Source organism: Etheostoma spectabile, chromosome 15, assembly GCF_008692095.1.
Source record: "Etheostoma spectabile isolate EspeVRDwgs_2016 chromosome 15, UIUC_Espe_1.0, whole genome shotgun sequence".
Taxonomy (NCBI): domain Eukaryota; kingdom Metazoa; phylum Chordata; class Actinopteri; order Perciformes; family Percidae; genus Etheostoma; species Etheostoma spectabile.
Genome location: NC_045747.1, coordinates 18927394 through 18936813, shown reverse-complemented (window position 1 = coordinate 18936813; position 9420 = coordinate 18927394). Strand labels below are relative to the sequence as shown.

General features: G+C 41.0%; 1 long non-coding RNA gene across 1 annotated transcript in view; it reads left to right on the top strand.

The window, feature by feature from the left end:
* Positions 1-537, top strand: part of LOC116703131 (uncharacterized) — a 7459-nt gene extending 6922 nt beyond the window's left edge. The window contains exon 3 of the long non-coding RNA XR_004335349.1: positions 527-537. This is a non-coding gene — a long non-coding RNA (uncharacterized LOC116703131). The remainder of the gene's footprint in view (positions 1-526) is intronic.
* Positions 538-9420: the final 8883 nt, after the last annotated feature.

Below are 9420 nucleotides of genomic sequence, written 5' to 3'. Positions count from 1 at the left end.
ATTACATTGTTCGTAAAAAAAAAAAATACCAATAGATATTATACTCTGCCCTTTGTTCCACCAATTACAAACATCGACAAAATTGATTTTATCGACATAAAATGTCAAAGTCAGTGTTGAAGATATCTCAATTTCTTAGCTCTGAAACGACTTGACTGGATGACTCGAGTGTTCCAGGTGGATTTTCTAAGACAGGACATGATGTTTTTGGGAAAAAGCCAAACCTAAGGTATCAGTTTATTGTCCAGGCGTTTTTCTTTTTTATGAGGTTAGTTAAACATTATTTTATAACCACAGAGTCTAATCTCCAAAGACTCTCTATATTTCATTATGCATATGTACAATAAAACTGCATATCTGCAACCAAGTCTCTCCTGATTGAAATGGTAATACTACGGTCTTCTGGTTCCATGGATTCCTGTTAAGAGGCCTAGTAGACATGAGATCGAGTGTTCTGTTAGTTAAATGTTGATGATATAAACATCCATAGATACATACCAGTTTTTTTATATATATTCTTAATCAGTCTTCACCAGCAGGATTCATTTGACTTGTGAGCAGTACTTTTATTGTGGGTGGTAATTACCATAATAACTTCCCAGCTAGAAGCCAAAAAATTATAATAAACTGTGAAATTCACACATCCAAAGACATTTAAAGCTGCTATCATTGCGTTTTGTAAACTACTGTGATTAAAGAAACACGCAAGCCTCTCACCACAAACGACAAGAAGGAAAAGAAAAAATGGTCTTTTATATCTTGTTATAAAATATAAAAGTCAGTGGTGCAGCAACACTTTTAAATGTAATTAAATGTACTGAGACAAAGGCTGGCAGCTTTCTACACGATGAAGGAGGGACTGGCAGGACAACTCTGAAGTTTTTTTTCTATCAACACACGTCATAACAGAAAAATGTTTTTTTATGTGCTCATATTTTGTCGAAGTCTTGGCAATAGAGACAGAGCCAGGCCCAAATGGTCAGAACAAAGAGGCAGACCCCACCATGTTAAATGTTTTAACAATAATTTATTAAAGGTCCCATGACATGGTGCTCTTCATATGTTTTTATATAGACCTTAGTGGTCCCCTAATACTGTATCTGAAGTCTCTTTTATATAGACCTTAATGGTCCCCTAATACTGTATCTTAAGTCTCTTTCCCAAAATTTAGCCTTGGTGCAGAATTACAGCCACTAGAGCCAGTCCCACAATGAGCTTTCCTTAGTATTTGCCATTTCTGGGTCTGTAGCTTTTGAGGAGGAGAGAGGGGGGGGGACAGGGTGGAGGCTGGGTGTGTGGCCTTGATCAATTGCCATATTGCTTACTTGAAAGCCATGATGTCTCTCTCTCTCATGGGTGGGCCAAATTCTCTGGGCGGGCAAAGCGGAGAAAGCGGAGGTAACCTTCCAGATGCGTTCCTGATTGGCTGACAGCACGTCTCCAACACATCTCCTTCAATATAAACTGCATGCAGTTTATACATTCCAGATCGGCCCATCTGAGCTTTCATTTTCTCAAAGGCAGAGCAGGATACCCAGGGCTCGGTTTACACCTATCTCCATTTCTAGCCACTGGGGGCCCATAGGCAGGCTGGGGGAACGCATATTAATGTTTAAAAACCTCATAAAGGGAAACTTTCAGGCTATGGGTTCTTAAATCAAATTGAACCAAATCCGACTAAATTAGCTTTATGCAGAATGGGATGTGGAAGTCAGTGGAGTTACTGATGTAAGGTGTGCAAGACTGTGTGTTGGGGTTGTAAAGTGTAAACTTCGCAAAAAGCAAACCTAGGACAACATAACCAAACATAAGCTAACCAAACCTTCGTGTGCCTGAGGGGAGTAAGAGAGGATACTGCTGTCTACCGTGTGTTCATGAGCATCAGAAAAACATGTTTCCCAGTGAAAACGTCATCATTCATGTCCCTTCAGGTGGGAAACTTGGGCTAGAGTTTGCTTACACAGTTTCCCAGTTGGTGACGCATTTCGTTCACTGAAAATGTTTCAATGACAATAAACTGTTAATGTGGACACACACCTCTGCCAAGAAACATACACAGATAAGTTTCAAATTATTTAGAAAGAGGCCTATGTATATAAAAACCCACACCTTATCCGTGTCTTTTCCCGTTTGTCCTGCAGATAACACAAACAACCACCTGTCAATGTGTTGTTTGTGTGCTCGCATAAGAAAACAGCAGCAACTCTTTGGTATTGTGGCCTCCATGTTTTCACACACCTGGGCCCCATTTCAGAAAGCAGGTTCAGTGAAAGCTGAGTTTGTTAACCCTGAGATGAGGGAAACTCTGGTTTTTTTGTTTCAGAAAGGGAGGTAACGTCACTTCAGAGTCAGTTACCATGGTAACTGAGCCTGTGAACCTAGTCCTGTTCGGGAGCAGGTTTTCTTCAACAAACCTTGAGTTTCTCTATGTCTCCTCCCTCTGACACGGCGCTCTTTCATTTCCCCATTCATTCAGTCAGTCTGTAGCAGGCGTATTTTAGCACAGTTTGTTCTCTGCATGAATAAAAAAAAACAGGGTTGGTCTATAAACCGTGTTGGGCAGACTGTAAAACGTTTTCTTCTTCTTCTAAAGCATGGCATTTCATTGTGGTCCCGTTGATGAAAAAGCTGCTTTCCTTTGTAGGGTAGTTATATGTCGGGAGATAATACTGAAGTCCTGACATAATTCAGAATATACACATTTACTCTAGCAGCAATTTTCTCCCACGCAAATTCTCTCTCTTTTGCAGCAGCCGCTGTGTTGTTTGTGGTTGTTACCATGGTAAATCGTGGAATCATGGCTCCATCCATGCTGTTTTTTTCTTGTGGCGGTGTTAAGAATGAAACAATAAGAAGGAAAAAAAGATGTAATTTGTCCTGCCATAACTGATGCAAAACAGCTAAGAAGAGGCTAAGGATGATGTCAATCAATCTGTGTAAACACCCACACAGTCATGGGAAGGGGTCTATTCATTTGAAATTAAACATTGCAGTTGGTACTGGAGCTTGTGAGCACTGATCGCAGTTACGTGTCAGTTTAACTTATCATCTCCAATTCTGTCTGTATTGGTGAGAAGTGGTGGTGTCCTGAGTTGAAAGATACTACTTTACAGCTTTACTATCAAGTCAATAGGCATGTGTGTTTGTGTCGGCCGCTCTTCATTTCCTAAGGTCCTGAAATGCAAACGTATGCAAACTACTTTTGTTTTTTAAAGGGCTTGTGTCCGTAAGCACGAACGGAGAAAAACATAAATCGGCGCCTATGAAAACTAGTCAACGGACAGTTGGGGTTTTTTCCCCCTCCGATGGGGCGTGGCTTTCAAAGTATGACACAGTGTGCTCTGTGTCTATGGGTGTCGTTTTGAGCAGCAACCTGTTTTAAGGTATTACATTTTCATTAACTCACTATGTGCTACCTGTCCAACAGCCAAGAGCCGCTAAAGAGCCAGATGTATCCCTCAGAAGTTAGTGGTGACCAAACCAGAGCTAAGAGTCAATCACTGCTCATGCACGCATTTATTCTCCCTCGTGGGGGGAAGGGCTTTAGCAGAAAAGGGGGACGGACTGAGAAGTTGTCAATGTTAAAATTTTTTGGCTAAGTCCTGGATCTTCGCAATCCTGCCACTATGTGTTGAATTGTAGAATTTGGATTTTGGCAACCCCCCAGTGGTAGTATCCAAAAAGACCCTCTCCGACTCTATAAAAATAAAAGACTCTAGTGGCTACTAGAGTCTAACTACAGACTGCACCAGTTTTTACTATGTTCAGTTTGTACATACCTAAATTGCAACAAAAGTAAAGCACTGTCATTCCTATGTATTCCACATATTGAACTTACCTGTCAGCGCCAAATGACGCTCATTTTTCGTCGGCCAAACTGTGACGGCTGCTGAAACAGCTGACAGCTCGGGTCCCAGTAACCTAGTTAACCACTTCTAGTAAGTCTGGGTTACATAGTTTAATGAGTTTTAGCCTCCAATGATTGTCTGGAACAGACGTTACTTTGCACTTAAAATAGAACAATTATTGAATTGTCCTAAGACTTATGAGAATGAAAATGCCTAAAGTCGGAGGAGCTCATAAACTGTGGAACGATCTGGGTCTGCCCATTAGACAGGCCTCTTCACGGTCTTCTTAAAACCCACCTCTTCTCCTTTGACACCTGACATTGACCTTTTTTTGCTTATTCTTCTGTACAGCACTTTGGTTTTAAAGTGCTGTGTTAATAAAGTTTGATTGATTGAATAAATATCATGTGGCAACATGACAGGAAGGCATCCTCATGCTCTCAACAAAGCCACCATTGCTTCCCAGCACCTGTGCAGTCCGCCAAACGTGTTTGTGAAGCCCTAGAAATGCAAAGCCTCTAAGTGAAAGGCCTCTGAGTGCTCTTAGCATCCTATTACTGCTGCCGCTGCTGTGAGAGGCATTTTTAAAGCGCTCAGATTAATGGGAGTCCTGCATGTTTTGGGTCTCTGGGATCCGGTGAGGACCAGTTGTGGAGCAGCTGTTACCCAAGGTTACAGCCTCCAGGGTGTTAGCAGTGTTGCCTGTGACACAAACGTCCACACAGCCTCCCAGAGTGGAGCATCTTTCCTCTTAGCTCACTACCACCCACGTCTCTCTCTTTCTCCGGGTCTCTCTTTTACTGCTTTCACTGTCTCCTATCATCCTCTCATCCCTCTTTCCTCATTTCCGCCTCTGCTGCTTTTAGTAATGGCTGCCGTTGGGTTTGCCAGGCCCGTTGGGAAACTGAGAGGGTGATACAAAACAAAACAAAAAACACCCTTAAATTTCAACATAGGTGGTACTTCTGCTGTGCACTGTTGTGAACGCACTGCAGTGAGTTCCGGTGCAGCACAAGTTTGCATGCTTTGCTCTGCACTGCCATCATTCGGTCAGTAGGACTAAAGTCTTACTTACAGCAGATTCAATTAAAACTGATCATCTGCAGCAGTTGTCATTTAAAAGTCTGTTTTTCTACTTTTGATGACTAACTTGGGTGGATTTTGGAGTTCCATAACTTATTTTCTGTAACACAAAAGTCATTTATTCTGCGGATAGGTCCTGGTTGTTTTCCTAGCTGCTGCTCAGGGATAGGAAGGTCTTTATTTTGAAAAAAAACCCAGAACACATCAAGCGGTGTTTTTACCCTGCACGAGTCCTTCACAAGAATCAATCCATGCTTTCCATCAAAGTCATACAAGTAAGACATATAGAAGAACAAATAAGATTAAAAATACATCATTAAAAACAGGGCACAAATAAAACGCCATACTTGCAAACAATGTGTAACTATGCAAGAGCCGTGTAGGACTCCAATTTATCTTTAATTTGACTAACAATCATTTATGAAATGGGATGCTGCCACCATTTAGGATCCGCCAGTAAGCATAGACACAAAAGAAAACAGTGGCTAAAAGAGCATCAGTTGAAAAACCTAAAATATAAAATACATAAAATACTAAAAACTCGGTGCTGTGATGCTGAAAGACCGGAAGGCTTGTTGTTTTGGCTGTAATGTCCGAATAGGGATTGCAACAGTTACCAAATAACTTTTAGTCTCTAAAAACGGCAGTATCACAAGAGAAAATCCTCGTGGAAATTTGGTGTAACCAGAATAAAGCTTCGGTGCTCTACACAGTACTGATCTTTTCTTTAAATAAGTTTTTTTTTTTTTCTCTTTCTTGTGGTTAATGTCAAAAAACAACCATGTCCACTTTCTATGGCTTCTCATGTCACCGGCTGATCTGCCATGAAACAGCCGCATTAAGGAGCAGCAGGTCAGCATGCAGAGAGCAGATATTATCAGGATGGATTAGTGTCCTGGAATAGTTTACCTCTGTGAACACAAACAGCAAGCAGCCTCATGACCCGGGAGACGGGTTAATAAAGGACATAAGGCGTGGGTTTTGGGTGTCTTTCAATGGTTAGGTATTTGTTCTTGAAAAGAAGGGATCATTCTGAGAACAATCTGAAGGAGAACAAATCTCCTTATTTAGATTAATTTGGGTAGACAGCACACTCTTCATTATCTCTCCAGAGTATCAACACTCAATCCAGGCAGTCGCAACAACAGGCTCCTGGTTTCTATGGAGACTCCGCCTACACAGTGTGTTCATAAAGCCCATTTTTTTTGCCCCAGACCTTGTTTCCCAGGCAACATACAAAGTGTCTTACCATCTTGTTCGAAGTCGTAGGAGCGGCGTGCAGCTTGGGAGGCAGACTGCAGATTCAGGAGTTTAAAAAATAAATAAAAATAAAAGTCTTCCAACTCCTCTGCATTATCAAGTAGAAAAGCAAAATGTAGCTTACTTACAGAGAATTCTCCTTAAAATGTTGGTAATAATTAACATTATGTAAATAATAGATGATTGTATTATTGCATTATGTGAGATTTGATTAATAAAAAAATTATTTGTATTTCCTGTCTGTACTGATTTTGTAGCATGCTTTCATCTTTCTGATCTCATTACATCTACACATCTGTGTACCTGAGAGTAAACACTTGCTAATAAGCTGCCGCCCTCTTATGTCAGCAAAAGATGCAGTTTTGTTTATTTGTATTTAGTGTTATTCCCAGGATAAATCAACTAACTGTCTGCTGCCGTATAAGTGCTTTCTCTCTTAAGCTCAGTTTCCCCACAAGGATCATTAGAGTAATTAGCATCCAAGGCTGTTTTTTTCATCAGTACTGATATGGAATTTGTCAGTGTTATTAAAGGTCACATGACATTAAAATTTCACTTTATGAGTGTTTTTTTTTTTTTTTACATTAATATGCGTTCCCCCAGTCTGCCTATGGTCCCCCAGTGGCTAGAAATGGTGATAGGTGTAAAACAAGCCCTGGGTATCCAGCTCTGCCTTTGAGAAAATGAAAGCTCAGATGGGCTGATCTGGAATCTTCCCTATATGTCATCATAAGGGGAAAAGTTACCTCCCTTTTCTCTGCTTTGCCCATGGCAATCTGGTCAAGGTCACATCCCCACCCTACCCCGCTTCTCTCCTCCTCTTTAGCATTTAAAGCTACAGACACAGAATTGGCGCATCTTTAGGAAAGCTCATTGTGGTAGCGGCTGTAATTCTGCACCAAGGCTGAATTTTGAAAGAGACTTAAGACACAGTATTAGTGGAACAATAAAAAGTGAAGAAAAAAGAAAAAAAAAAACATTGTGATGCCATCGCCCAACCCCATTAGGCTAATTATTCCCTGGTTTTCCCTTTGCCACTTACTCAAAAAAAGTACCTTCTCTTTTTCTTTACTTCGCCATCAACAGCTACTACTGCTGGCTCGGCGGCGGGCCGCTTAACACCGAGGATATGTTGCCACAGTTTTGAAACCGATGTCACGGACTAGCGCTAAAAACCACTCCACCTGCCACTGTGGCTGTTATACAAGGCAAAGTCACCTGCCACTTTTAAAAAGTACCTGCCATTGGCTGGTTGCGGGTGCTGATTTCCCACCCTGATCGGTATGACAGGAAATTTTAGTGGTTTTGAAACCGTGACATTCTTAAACCGCTGTATACCTTGAAACTGTTAAATGGCCAATAACTAGTCTTAAGACAAAGACCGGTCTTAAGTGCTGCAACACTGCCTCACAGCTCTAACTGAACCTTCTGTGGCAGCGGATGTGAGCAAGCCCCTTCAACAGAGCAGCTTTATTTAGCTCCTCCAACACAAAGGAGGAATGTTGGACCTAGCCGGGGTGCAAACTAGATATTTGTTTCACTGTTGCTGGCTCTCTGTTTATCCCAAAACACATTTCTACATCCATGCTGAGAAACACCTGTAACAGGCTGTTCTGCCTCATTTTTCCCCTCGTTCTGTCACACTACAGCTAGATAACTGATGGAAGATGTAGATGGAAACTCATCAGCATCAATTATTAATACTAAAAAGGTCAAGATCCCAATGTTCTGTACTGAAGACTGAAGTTACTGGTTTGATCATTTACTCCGTTGTTGACTTTTTACCTCAGAAATATAAATGTAAGAGATTTTTTCGCAGCTGCAACAGAAATATTAAAACACTCGTTTGATATATTGGACATGCTCATTAGAGCCCGAGCGGTACTGAATCAGTGAGATAATCTGTAACGTAGACACTTTCTAAATGACCTCAAACATCTTCTGCACTCTATCTTCCCCCCAAAGCCCAGGTATCATAACTGAAAAAGTCGGATCGGTGCATCCCTAAACCTAAGAGGCAACATTTGTTTGTGTTAAAACGGATGAAATGCTTGGCTGGGACTATGTGAAATGACTGTAATGATGATCTATCTCCTACTACCTGAAAAAAAATCCACTCATGTGTTAAGATGAAGCCATCTTGTGTTAAAGGCCAAAGTTAATCTGCTGCTTTTCTAACCATCCTAGGGCCTTTATCAGGCTCCTATACTGCCCCCCTGTGGAGAAGGGTGGAACTACACTAGTGTTTACACTAATGACAGTTTGATACTGAAGCAAAATGTACAGATACAGAAAAGGGCTTTAAATTAATTTATTTAAAAAAAAGCATTTCTCCACTGAAGCAGAACAAACATCGATTTTTTTCTTCTTTTGCTATAGTTTGGAACGTGTACAATCAGAAAACAGACTCGCCAGGTTGCCAGAACAGCGTAAAATAATCAAGCAAAGAGGAGGTCTGCCAACACCACAACGTCAACAAAGCCGGGAGGGACGAGGAGGAGGAGAAGAACAAGTAGAAGAAAGGGGGGGAGGAAGGGAAACAAAAAAGAAGAAGAAGGTAAATGAAAACACAAACATTTAATCAAGTGCAGGTCTGGTTTGGACAAAGCAGGTCTTTTTTTCCCTCTGCTCAATTTACAGTTAACAACTCCTGTGTTGTCGGATACATGCAAGGTCAACATCTGGAACTACACACGGAGATTTCATATGCTTATATCGGTTATCTGTGCAAGTATTAAAATATGTAGGTATAACTAAGCAAATTTCATACGGATATGTCAGAAACGAGGGGAAGAGAAACAAATACGAAAAACTAGTACACTGTTTCACCGAACAGAAAAGGAAGTCCACATAGAAAAAAATGGTGAGATTTCTAACTTAGTTACCGAAATGTCATCGACCTCATTATTTTGTACGCTTCCTTTTAATTAAATTATTACTTATCTAGATAAGTGAAAATACATAAAAAAAGAATCCTATGCTCCACATTTGAACAACAAAATACTGCATATCTACGTACAGCTGCGATAAAGGAAGGTCAGTATTGTGAGAGGCTAGCTGCCAGAGTTTCAGGAATATTGGCTCCGAGTTGATCCCTTTTCTCAATGCATTGACCGTTGGTTTTATTTGTTGTTTTTTTGTCGTTTGTTTTAACCATTGAATGCCCAACGTAATCGTCGCTCGGTTGGTCACATTGTCCTGAGCCGTCCCGACAGGTCCCGGGGGGGTG